We start from the raw sequence: 13,482 nt of genomic DNA, 5'->3' as shown, positions 1-13,482 counted from the left end.
TTGAAATCGCTTAAATCGTCAAAAACGGTACCATGCCTTAAAACTGTAGTAGGAACGTTAGCAGACGTATAGGCTCTCCAGCTAAATACAACATGTGAAGTGATAATAACTGTAAAGGATAAGGTCTCATCGATAAATAAAACCAAAGGGATCAGTGATGAGATCTGAAAGTTGACTATGTGTCTCAGTGCAGTGCCACGTGTTTAACAGCGACAGTAATGTTTATAGCAAAGAAACAAAGCAACAAGTAGACGCTGCAGAAAATGTTGTATTTTCCGTTAGTCTGATGCAATGCATTTATTGTTGTGATCACTAATACGGTGTTAATTATCATTATAATTTTTCGTGTAGTTCACAATTACATCATGATTGTAGCTGATAAAAAAGATATTTTACAGCATGAATTAAAGCTTAATGATCCCCAATGTAAAGACACATTTAATGTTCACACATAGTTTTGTTTAGTCAAACGTCTGTACCGAAAGAAGATTAGAGGACCTGCAAGAATGTTATGCTACGCAGGCTGCATGGATATCAGGCAACATGTAATACCCGGCCACTGTGGTAAGCTGGATTAAGTGTATCCGGTCCTTAAAGTGCTAAGCCGCAGAATCCATAGCCTTAGTGCTCAATCAGTTGTAACCTTTTTCCCGGTCCGTATTCCCGGGTGCTCTCCTTGAACTAGTGCCGTTGATCCTGAAGCAGACAAGAGGGCTCTAGGGCAGCCTCTACAGGGGAGAGCGAAGTCGACGGGTGGCGGGGGAGGGGTTGTGACGTCATTCCGCAGTGACACACTTGGCTCCGATAGAACTTGGCACCTGCGGAGCATGCGTAGAAGTGGGACGCCACGTATGTCGAAAGCTGAGTGGCGGCAATATTGCTCCGCAGTCAGGATGGCCGAGCGGTCTAAGGCGCTGCGTTCAGGTCGCAGTCCACTTCTGTGGGCGTGGGTTCGAATCCCACTTCTGACAAATATTTTCTTCCCTCGTGTCACTCACAGTAACTAAGTGGCAGTATATTTCACACTATAGTTCAGAACAAACAGTTATGCATTACAGTTTTCTTTCTTTTTGTTGGTTGTCGAAAGATACATATCGGAATCCCTGTTCAGTCAGGTTACTACGTGTCCCATGCAGGCTTTTGCCCTGCAACTCCGTTACTTTCTCTGTTGGTATCAGCTGGAATCATTTGCAACGCACTCAGACATCATCAACACGTACATTACTGCCTAAGAAAAGGTCAGCTTAAAAACAAATTTCTCTGTTCACCAACATAAAGCCAAATTTTAGTTTAGAATTTTATTCTTTGTCAAATTGACTTACCGAAAGAGGAAAGAAGGGAGGGGGGGAGAAGGGATTATATTTCAAGTGAAGGACTCTCGTTTCATGCTGCTGTTCTGCATTTGTTTTTAAAAATGACGAGAAATGGATTTCTGCATATTATATAAACCGTAATAGTAGATACTCACAGAAAAATCCCTGTATCACTTCTCCGCTTTTAAGAGAGTGAAGTCATGTTCTTCGCTGTTAGGGAGAGAAAGAGAGAGCAGTAAAAAACATTTCCGAGAATTCAAAACCACGTTGGACAACGCTTTGAAATCGTGAGTGGAATTCTTTTACTGAAAGTGGTACAAGGAACAATTAAAACAGGATACCAGCTTCACTAAAAACGAGAAATGAAAACTCATTCATCGCGCCACTATCTTGGGCAGATAGCACAAAATCCGTACATATTGCTTGGTAAAACTGCAGCTTTGTTTGACAAATTCTTCGGATTCTCTTGTGAACAAAACCAGGTTTCGATAGTTAGATTTGGAGCTATAAGACAAAAAAGATAGAAGGTAGCACACATGTTTCAATAACACAAGTAGCTCTTGAAGTAATGGGCTTCAAACTTACTCAGGCTTTAAGTACGGATATAAGCGACTGGCGACAGACAGTTACTGAGATCGGGTGTTGCAGGAAGCTGTCAGAAATCCCCACTGACTACTGATTACACAGTGGTGAAAGTATTTATAAATAATTTTGTTTCCTCATCCGGAGGCTATTGCAGACTTGGATGAGCGAGTTTCGCTGCCAGTTAATTGGAAACGAGTGATACATATGTATGAGTAGTGCTGCGTCAAGATAAGATTAAGAAGTGTTCCCTTTCTCCTACCTTATCTTTCTCGTTCTAGGCGTCCGCATACTTTCCTGATAACAGAAAGGAAATCGTCAAGTTATCGAAGTTCAGTCCCACTGAACGTTGTGAGTAAAAAAAAGAAAAAAAGGCCAAATGTATTGTGAAATTTTACGTGAATTTGAATAATGTTGGAAAACATGTACGGCGAATAAGACTGCACGATCTATATAACCCATCAGAAGAATGTACTTTCACCCTCTAAAATTCCAAGATAAACGCTGTGCTTGAAACCGTCAATTGGCATTTAATTTGCTGTACATGATTCGAGTATCCTTGCAAAGGTGAGTCAAATGTTTGTCTCTTCTATTTCATTTGTTGCTTTTAGACAAATATTTTCACAGAACATATGACCGCTATTTTTTTAAAGTTTTTGTTTGTTTCTCTGACACTCAAATATCATACCGAAGGAACATTTAAAGTGCAGAATGGCTAGGCTTTGAAGAGATGACCTTTTTAACACTTCGTTTATATAACTAGCAGCGGCTGTTCGTGCAATATTTCAATTTTCTGTCAAATGAATAAGTATTACAAAATTACCCTATTTCCTTTCAGGCAATTAATTTTTTTTCCCAAGACTAGACCTCATGCTGGTCAGTTTGATACCAAATTTTCCAGTTCCCCCTCTTTGTTTGGCTATGAAAATTGGGACAAAATTACATTGTGTAATTTCTATCGAGTCTTTGTTTTCGCTCCGCTCACATATTTGATCAAAAATGTCTTATTTAAAGCGAAATAACTCTTTTAAAGAGGTGTTTTTTATTTCATGTAAAGGCATGATACTGGTATTCAAATAGTAAGATTTTTATACTATGTATTAGTGTTGTATAAAAATCTTATGAACAATGTGATTTACGGTAGGTACAGAAACATTGCTCGCCAAGAATCGTATCCATAAACAATTTGAGGACGTTGAAGTCCTGAAAATTTTCAACAATTGCATCGAAGCCTTCGCATGATTGGAAACAGGAATACGTTGTCCAATTAGTGCAAGAGAATTACTGAATCTATCTTTTTGCATCAAACATAAATTCTGATACGTAGTGAACAATCTAGTATGTTCATGAAGTACCACTGCTATTTCAAAAAATCATAACTTGGAAACTGTTAGAGTGGGATAATCTCTGCTTGTTGCAGAACGATTAGCAGCTTAAAGTTCTTTCCTGTTGTCCCCGTAGACCTGGAGACGCATTGCGGCACGTCCATCCATCAGTTGTCAGCTGCGCTGCTGGTGGAGTGGAACGCCATACCACAGGGAACTACTTGCTAATTTTGCGGCCAGCATGGCAGCATGTTGCAGAGCACCATTTGTGTCCGTGATCATTACACACTCCGTTAAGAACCATGTCCTACCTTTTGTAATGTTCAGGGGACCGTCATAAACAGCGGTAACTTCAGTGTGATTATTGTCTTTGAATAAAAGTGTCATTTCTATTCGTCTCTTTGTGTATTTGTTTCAGTTGTAATACGTGTATATTTCTATCGTCTATTGTCAAACACAATTTATGAAAGATGTTTGTATTCTATCAATGGGATTAAGTAGGAATAATTAATATTTGTCATGTTGTAAATAATTGTGGTAGCAGGGAATGTCTGCACCAAAGTATTGTTGGCGGAAGAGACGGCACATTGGTATAACTTTAAAAAGGGCTGGAAAGACCGCGTATGGATACATTTTAAGAAAAGAGCGGGAAAGACCGCTCATTGATACATTTTGTAATGGTAGCAGGGATTGTCTGCACCAGAAAGCATTGTTGGCAGGAGAGACCGCACTTTAGCGTTCGTAGGTAGTAAGCGAGATGTGAAGCGAGTTGGTAGCAGGCCTGAAGCGAGAGGTTGAGAGGAGTAGTGTGCCTGCCAGCCACTAGCAATGATTTACAGGATATTATAGGCGGATGTACAGAGACATCAGCTAACTATTATAATAAGAGGAACTAATATTATTGAATTAATTTTTTGAGAAACTCAAGACTACTGAAGGTATGTTTGCGCATTGCTAGTTGTAAGATTATTGTAAAAAGTAAGTCCCATTAGAACGTTTGTAAAATCATTTCATTCAGAATATAATTAACTTTTGCGAGTAATATGGCATTTCTAATTATAATCCATCCCAAAAACCATCAACGTAAAACTTTGCAAAATTTTATTGTTGTCAAGAAAAATTTTAACTAGGAATACGTAACTTCAGTCAAATTAATTAAAGAATAACGTCAGCTTTGCTATTAAAGAATAACGTCTGCTTTGGTAACAAATACAGCCACTTACTATGAAAGCCCACCAGCAGCTAATAGAGTATAGTAAAAGAGAGTAAGTATATTCATGTCGCAGTTCGATGTAGCAGTCAGATGGCGATCCAGTGACAGTAAAAAAGGTAAGGAACAGTTTTGGGTTATTTCAGATAACGACTGAGGGCCACACGACGACGACACATTCTATGTTTCGTCGAAATAATCCGAATGTCACCTTTGAAAAGCAGCAATAAAATTCGTATGCGAAGATTGAGAAAGAGAATAAGTTTCAAAGGGAAGATTTGATTTGTTATTATTAAGCAAGAGATAGAAATCCTAAGGAATGGTTTCATACGTTATGGAAGAAGGGAAGGTTGAGTAACAAATGAGATATAGAGGAAACAGGAAGGTTTCACAGATATCGTCTGTACTATACTGTACCAGTTCTTTCTATATATGGTTCAAGTTTCGTCGAGCACTTTACTTGACAGTGACACATAATGTGAAACCTATTTTCGTCCTTAAGTTTTGCAGTCCAGTGTACTTTCAGAAGTGTTTCCACTGGAGTCGAGACGTGAGCCAGCCAAGTGGAAGGTTACAGTGTCTTGATTAAAAACCAGAGCAGCTGCTACCGTTGTTGCATTATTATCATTGAAATAAAAATCGCAACGGAAAAGAAAAAAGAAATGTGTGGGTGAAGGAAAAGCTACATAGCCGTACGTAATTAAGTCATCATGAAACACGATCAAAAATGGTTCAAATGGCTCTGAGCACTATGGGACTTAACATCTGAGGTCATCAGTCCCCTAGACTTAGAACTACTTTAACCTAACTAACCTAAGGAGATCACATACATCCATGCCCGAGGCAGGATTCGAACCTGCGACCATAGCAGCAGCGTGGTTCCTGACGGAAGCGCCTAGAACCGCTCGGCCGCAACGGCCGGCTGAAACACAATCGCATGAATTAAAATCAGAAGACTTTGATCTGAATAAAAAATTTTCGGAAAATCTCGAATGCAAGTTTGAAACATATCTCGTGTATTACAGATTGAATTATCACTCTGCAGCGGAGTGTACGCTGATTTTAAAGCTTCTAGCAGACTAAAACAATTTGACGAACCAGGACTCGAATGTGTGACCTTTCACGTTCGCTGGCAAGTGTTCACGGAGCACTTGCACACGATAGACAAATTTATCAGGAAGTTTCCTCACTTGTCCATAGTATAATCAAATATCCGAAAGCAGGATACAAAAATGCAGCAGGTTATATCACCAAGAAATCGCTTTTAATTTTTGCGATCAGTATTTATTACTTTCACTACAAATACAATGCATGTATATTTACGCTCACATTAAAAAAAAAAAGATAGAATTTAAAGACTTCTGCGGTACCATTCTACTTTCGTTTCTGGGAACCGCTAAATTCACTTCGTATTTCCTTTGCTGACGATGGCCAACTATGTAGAGTGGTCAGAAGCTGCCTGAAAAGCTTGTAAGGGTGTTGCAGGGGAAGTTGCGCTGACAAATAATAATTAAGAAAAAATTCGTTGCGTTGCGCCTTTTTGGAGTTATTTACCATTGAAGTTAGTCAATCAGGTCGTTGCACGCGTATATTCAAGCAGCCTGCTAGAGATACTGTCGCCAAACTTGTTCTTTGTTTGGTTTCCTCAAACCTAGCAAACGTAGCATTTGCTCATGTAGCTTAAATTTATCTCTTCCGAAAAAAGGCACATTTTCACTGGAAATGAGCATCTGAACAACTGGTTACTCACGGCCCGACAGATGTCTGCGCATTACCACATGTTAGCGCGTGCAAATCCTTGAATTCATGCCCAAAACGACCTGACTGGATAACTTCAAAGCTAAACAACTCGGAAACGGCAAAATGTATCAATTTTTTTCTTAACAATTATTTCTCAGCACAATCTCCCCTGCAACGCCCTTACAAGTTTTCACACTGTTTCCAACCACCCTATATGCCTTTAGGGGTTCCAGTGGCACATTCGTTTCGGCCCGTAACTCTTTGCACCATTCTCCTTTTCAATGTTAACATTTTCGCATCGGTATTCAACACAGAAAACTTCTGCAAGTTTAAGAAAAACTCCAAAAAACTGCCGACTTCGGCACGTACTTGCAGCAAGATGCAAGGAACTGTTTCCACTAACTTGCGGAAGCTACGTCTGGAAGGTGACGAAACTTGCCGAAGTCGACTTGCTATACGTGTTCCAACGTCAAAGAACTTGCAGAGTCATATTCTGGAAGCCACTTGCGGAAATTGCTTACTAGTGGACACAAGTCCACATGACACAGTCCGAGCAACGTTCCTGAAGGTTACTAGCGACCGTAACCTGCCCATATCCTATTAGTTCTCGTGCAACGCCGGGCACAGCGCTTTTGTCTTGCGCGAAACGCACTGTACATCGCCAAATACATTCTTTTAAAACAGTCATGTGTTACTATCAGTCAAGTTCTTTGCAACATCATAACGTAATGAAACACGGTAATACATCCATAATACATCCCGTCAATTTAAAGAAATAAGTTGCATGCGATCGCTAACCTTAGTTCTCCGTAAGCATTGAGAGAGAACGCCCCTTCCACCGTTTCTCGTATCTATCGACAGTCTTGTCCACGCTTTCCTCCTCCTTTGATCGTCATCCTTTGTCTGTGCACCACTCTGCACCGGAATAACTAATAAGTATTATTTCTTCTGAATGTTACTACTTGAATCAAACATTTAGCCCCGAAACAAATTTCTGCAGAAACTTCCTGGCAGGTTTAAACTATTTGCCTGACCAGCACTCGAAACAGGAACATTGTCGCTTGGGGAAAATTCTCTTAACAGCTGTGCCACACAACATTCATCTTGAGGTTGAAGATCACTCTTGTGGATGTTTTTGGATAACTTCTGTTTTTTAGCAAACACAATTATTTCTTCTTTTTTAGGCAGACGTGTTCCGCTGATGATACAGGCTCATCAGTGGCAGTAGGGTAGTGGGCATGTCATACCAAAGGAGTCCATTGTTCTGTTATACAAACAAACTCGCCTTGTGCCCTAGCCCCCCTCACGTAAACAAACGGCTGCTTTTGGTTCTTGTTTTGTTTACTTAAGACGTAATTAATGAGCAATAATGGTCTTAGTCTCTGCTACGATCTGATAAGAGTACCAGCACGAAGCATCAGACATTATTCTCTGCTTGATTAGAATGTAAATATTAATTCCTCCATCTCTCTCTTTTTCATTAAATTATTATTATTATTATTATTATTACTAGCGATTTACTAATATTTTCGTTCTCCTACGGTGCAGCCAGCTCCTGATGATTTATGGGAGACATTCGATTTTCCACTGCGGTTACCGGATTTGTCAGCCCTCAGATTTCCACCAACTATTTCGTCAAACTTTGAGCTTCTAGCGCATCTGCAAAAGAACTGTTCTTCTACGACTGTGAGTTACTGCTATCACGTACGATGGCACCACCATTCTTGTCGTTACAGTGGCGTACCTGACGTATTAAAGTTTTTCTGCTCACAGTTATGTCAGTCTAAATGTGAGAAACAGTAAGCGTATAGTTCTGTGCATGTCCCCTGGTCATGATTTCAATACTTTAACAGTGTTTGAAAATCCTCAGTTCACTGGCAAGAATGTTATGCGTCATCATGTGAGTGGTGGCAGTTATGTGAGGAGCTTAAATCACTTAATAAAGGCAATGCTTCCGGTACAGATGGTATACCAGTCAGATTCCTTTCAGAGTATGCAGATGCAGTAGCTCCATATTTAGGTATTATATACAACCGCTCGCTCACAGAAAGTTCCGTACCTAAGGACTGGAAAATTGCTCAAGTCACACCAATACCCAAAAAGGGAAATAGGAGAAATCCGCTGAATTACAGGCCCATATCACTAACGTCAATTTGCAGTAGGGTTTTGGAACATATACTGTATTCGAACATTATGAAGTACCTCGAAGAAAACGACTTACTGACACATAGTCAGCACGGGTTTAGAAAATATCGCTCTTGCGGAAAACAACTAGCTCTTTATACTCATGAAGTAATGAGTGCTACCGACAGGGAATGTCAAATTGACTCAATATTTTTAGATTTTCAGAAGGCTTTCGTCACCGTTCCTCACAAGCGGCTTCTAATCAAACTGTGTGCCTACGGAATATCGACTCAGTTGTGCGACTGGTTCGTGATTTCCCGTCTGAAAGGTCACAGTTCGTAGTAATAGACGGAAAGTCATCGAGTAAAACAGAAGTAATATCTGGCGTTCCCCAAGGAAGTGTTGTAGGCCCTCTATTGTTCCTTATCTATATTTACAACATAGGAGACAATCTGAGTAGCCCTCTTATATTATTTGCAGATGAAGGTGTCATTTACCGTCTTGTAAAGTCATCAGATGACCAAAATTAATTGCAAAATGGTTTAGGTAAGATATCTGTGTGGTGCAATAAGTGGCAATTGACCCTTAATGAAGAAAAGTGTGAAGTTATTCACATGAGTACTAAAAGAAATCCGCTAAATTTCGATTACGCGATAAGTCACACAAATTTAAAAGTTGTATTTTCGACTAAATACTTCGGGATTACAATTACAAATAACCTAAATTGGAAAGATCACATAGATAATGTTGTGGGTAGAGCAAACCAAAGACTGCGATTCATTGGCAGAACACTTAGAAGGTGCAACAAATCTACTAAAGAGACTGTTTACACTACACTTGTCCGCCCTATCTGGAGTATTGCAGTGCGGTGTGGTTCAAATGGCTCTGAGTTCTATGGGACATAACATCTGAGGTCATCAGTCCCCTATAACTTAGAACTACTTAAACCTAAGGACATCACACACATCCATGACCGAGGTAGGATTCGAACCTGCGACCGTAGCAGTGGTGCGGTTCCGGACTGAAGGGCCTACAACTGCTCGGCCACCCCGGCAGGCCTGTGCGGTGTGGGATCCATATCAGGTGGGACTGACGGATGATATTGAAAAAGTTCAAAGAAGGGCGGCTCGTTTTGTATTATCGCGAAATAAGGGAGATAGTGCCACAGACATGATACGTGAATTGGAGTGGCAATCGTTAAAACAAAAGCGTTTTTCGTTGCGACAGGATCTTCTCATAAAACTTCAATCACCAGTTTTCTCCTCTGATTGCGAAAAAATTCTGTTGGTTCCCACCTACGTAGGGAGAAATGATGATCACGATAAAATAAGAGAAATCAAGGCTCGCAGAGAGAAATGTAAGTGTTCGTTTTTCGCGCGCGCCGTTCGAAAGTGGAACGGTAGAGAGATAGCTTGAAGGTGGTTCATTGAACCCTCTGCCAGACACTTAATTGTGGATACCAGAGTAATCACGTAAATGTAGACATTTGGGTACACATGAACGCATGTGCAGTACTCGGCCACTATCTTGCTGTAAATTATAGTAATTAAAATGACAGTTATAGGCCATTAATTTCAATTATAATGATAGTTATTGCCCAAGACGTCCTAAATAAACAAAACAACAGCTCAAGTGAGCGGTTTGTTAACATAAGGGAAGCTAGGGCAACTGGCTGAGTTTTTTACATTCTCATATGCCCAAGCTCCATTACTGTCAGTGAGCTATTTATGATACTATGTGAGTGGGAGTACAGTTTCACAGTATCCAGTGGAGCCGGTACGGTAGCTCAGCTCTGTAATAAAAAACAGTATTGTTCTCATCGGCGGACTGTGGTATGATGTCAAGCGACAGCCGCACTGATTCACTGACGACAAATAACGAAAAAACAAATCGAAAATGATACAATAAAAAAATGGTTTGTAAGAACACTGCCCGTGAAAGACAAGATTCCAGCTTTTATGCCCGCTCCGACACGCAGTTTTAGTCCGCCAGGAAGTTTCAGATCGCCGCCACTCTCCGCTGCAGTGTGAAAGATTCATTCTGGCAATTTTCCGCCGTCTGACAGCCAAAGCAGATTAAAACTGCTCCAATGTCACAGAGTTTGTTATTTCGTTTCAGTGTCGCCGTTCCATTGTGAACTACTGGTGGCAGTTTGTGAACTACCTCAGAAGAATTTCGCTATAGTAATGTCGGAATTAGGGGCAAATAACGCGAATCAAAAAACGTTTAAGAAAATTCGTTGATGAAAGTATTGACAGACAAAAACAATTTAGTATCTAGTCTAGTTTTGCATTTAAGTGAAAAGGAGCCGTTAACCCATTACTCAAAGGATTGCTAAGAAGTGAAAGAGTACGAGTAAGGCAAGACAGGCTTAGGCATATGATGATATGTAAAGAAGTAGACGCAGTATGACAAATTACATTAAAAAAATCATCTTGCACGGTATACACACGACTGATACCAAAGTATTGTACTGAAATACGAATAGCTTAGTGAAGAATCATTAAATGTAATTACAATGTTAACTAAGTATGTAAGCTGAAATGTGTACGTCAAAACAGCGAAACAATCTGAAGTGAATACGATGAAAGATATAATGACAAATGTTTGATGGTGTTGGGACAGCAACCAGTCACAAATTTACTTTCAGTTCCTTTATTCAAAGGGTACCGTTACCGATTTCGAATCGTTGTGATTCATCCTCAGACGGTTTACACGCTTTATTTATGACATGTGGTGTGTTTTTTACAAATTAACTGTCGTAAAATATAAATAATACACAATTATAAACACGCCAACAGCTAAACTAGCATCATTAGACATAGTCAATCTATACACGAACATGCCTGTCAAAGAGACTATTATCATTATATAATAGTGTATTATGGTAAATGAAGTACGCAGATTCGTTTCTGGGTGGAGTGGGGAGGGAGGGGGGAGTTTCAGGGAGGCCATCCAGTCATCAAATACCACTAACACTGCCAAAATCGATACATCATTGCCGACGTCGTAGCTAAACGACAGAAGACAACAGGGAAAGAAGAAGAAGAAACGGATAACAGGTCTTGTACGATGAATCCAACAACTCCGCCCATTTCGTACTCATTCTCTCAGGTATGTGAGGTTTACTGTCCTTAACACTCCCAGGAATAGGAGAGGACCTCTTGAGGATAGACCCGTTCCTAACAGACGGGATTCGCCAGTATGCCACGGCTAGGCTACACTCAGGGCAGAAATCCCTTTTTGGTGGAACGTAGTATGGTTCAAATGGCTCTGAGCACTATGGGACTCAACATCTGAGGTCAGCAGTCCCCTAGCACTTAGAACTACTTAAATCTAACTAACCGAGGGACATCACACACATCCATGCCCGAGGCAGGATTCGAACTTGCGACCGCAGCGGCCGCGCGATTCCAGACTGTAGCGCCTAGAATCGCTCAGCCACTCCGGCCGGCGACTTGTCCTAAGATCGCAGGCTAAGATATGACGGGGTACGATGGGCTTGGTGAACAGTACAGCGATTCTCCCTTATGGTGATCAGCCGTGATCGACCGGAGCCTTGAAGACTAGTATGCTTGCCCTCATGTTCATATGCCGTGCAACATCGGGCCGCTGTCACATCCGAATGCCTCACAAATCTGGATTTTGCACGATGCGACCAGCTGGACAAATGGTGACACACAATGAGGCCCTCTTCAAACACTGTCAAGTGCAGATAACACTGTTATCTCCATGTTATTCACAGTAACCACTCAACATTTGACACTGATCGCGACCCTATCAGGCCTGGTAACAACATTTTACGGAAACGAAACTTTGCTCGCTGTTCCCTCTGTCAGGGAGTTGCAACTCTAATGTTTTACAAACTCGCTGATGGTCTGACCGTGTACGAAGTTATATTGACATCCGATCATGTCTTCAGGGCGATTCACCTTTTTTCTCGGGTTTTGTATTTCTCAACTTTTACAGGATTACGTGCCTTCCGTGATCATGCAGCTGAGACTTCAGCAGTACCTAACGACAAGGTACCTTTGAACCACGCCGCACTAGAAGTTCCTTCTCCTTCGTTTCCATAAACACACTGCGAACAAAACAACGTTATGTCCCGTATCTATTGAATCCAACAATACAGAAAATACGGTGCTAGATGGTGACAGGTAGAAAGAAGTGTTATCTCACACACTATAACAACCGGTCTAAGAAATTATTTCGTAAATAGGTGATAAAAAACAAACTGGCCTACCATTAAGCAACTTGACGAGCAGCTGCTTCATTAAGAGTGTCGCAGGTTCGAATCCTGCCTCGGGCACCGTTATCTCACGAACAGCTCAAATTTTACATTTAGAATTTTTGAACATCAGGTTATTAATTAAAATGATTGCTACAAATATAATTTTGATGGTGACAGATAATTTGAAATAGGTATTTCACAATATTTGCTAGCTGTGACGCATGATTTGTCTGGTGTTCTCGCTGAATTCGACTTCTTATAAGGTTTACTGGGATGACCGTTTTGTAGAACCCGCGTGACTGATGATGCCCATCTTTCAGATCGAGCGTGAACGAACAAGACGACAAATAACATTAGGCTTGTGCGATAGACGCTGATACTAAGTCGACTCCAGTCACTGAAACTGATGTAGGAGGAATTGTGAGGTAGTGAAATCGGTGTTAAACATGGAATTCACAAAGATTTGGCAAGGCGGAAAATCTATTCACAACTTGCGCTGCACAAGTTGACCGACGGGTGGAAGGCAACACGAATGCGTATTGTTGGGTAATGCGCTGAATCATGTGTCCGAGATCAGCTTTTTCTGTAAGTCATCATCACTGCAGTTTTCACGAGGTGCTGTCTGTTGATCCATACTACAAGTGACACTAACTGGAAATGTATACACTACTCTCAGCAGAGAGTCACCACCGAAAATTCACGACGAAGAGAATGTTAACCACTTTTTCGGGCTGTAACGGGATGACCCACAGGGTCTCGAACCTGAAGCTCAAATTCTCAGTGTCGTTAGGTACTGGCGAGATTGTTGTCACGTACCTAGTTTGTTTGACCAGAACGGTGAAGAACTGGAAAGTAAGGTCTGCTCCAAAACAATATTGATGTTTACTTTAAATGTGCAGGTTTCTGTTCTTTCAGCTTCTGTACAGTATATGGTAGTAGCTTTTTATTTAACGTCTA

At 40.8% G+C, this 13,482-nt stretch overlaps 1 non-coding gene across 1 annotated transcript; it reads left to right on the top strand.

Annotated features, from left to right (window-relative positions):
- Positions 1 to 887: 887 nt before the first annotated feature.
- On the top strand, positions 888 to 971 carry Trnal-cag (transfer RNA leucine (anticodon CAG)). Its single transcript has one exon. It is a non-coding gene; the product is annotated as a tRNA-Leu (tRNA).
- Positions 972 to 13,482: the final 12,511 nt, after the last annotated feature.

The sequence above is a fragment of the Schistocerca cancellata genome, chromosome 1 (assembly GCF_023864275.1).
Source record: "Schistocerca cancellata isolate TAMUIC-IGC-003103 chromosome 1, iqSchCanc2.1, whole genome shotgun sequence".
In the NCBI taxonomy this organism is placed as follows: Eukaryota; Metazoa; Arthropoda; class Insecta; order Orthoptera; family Acrididae; genus Schistocerca; species Schistocerca cancellata.
Note: the sequence above shows the minus strand (reverse complement) of the source record. Positions and strands in the feature narration are given on the sequence as shown.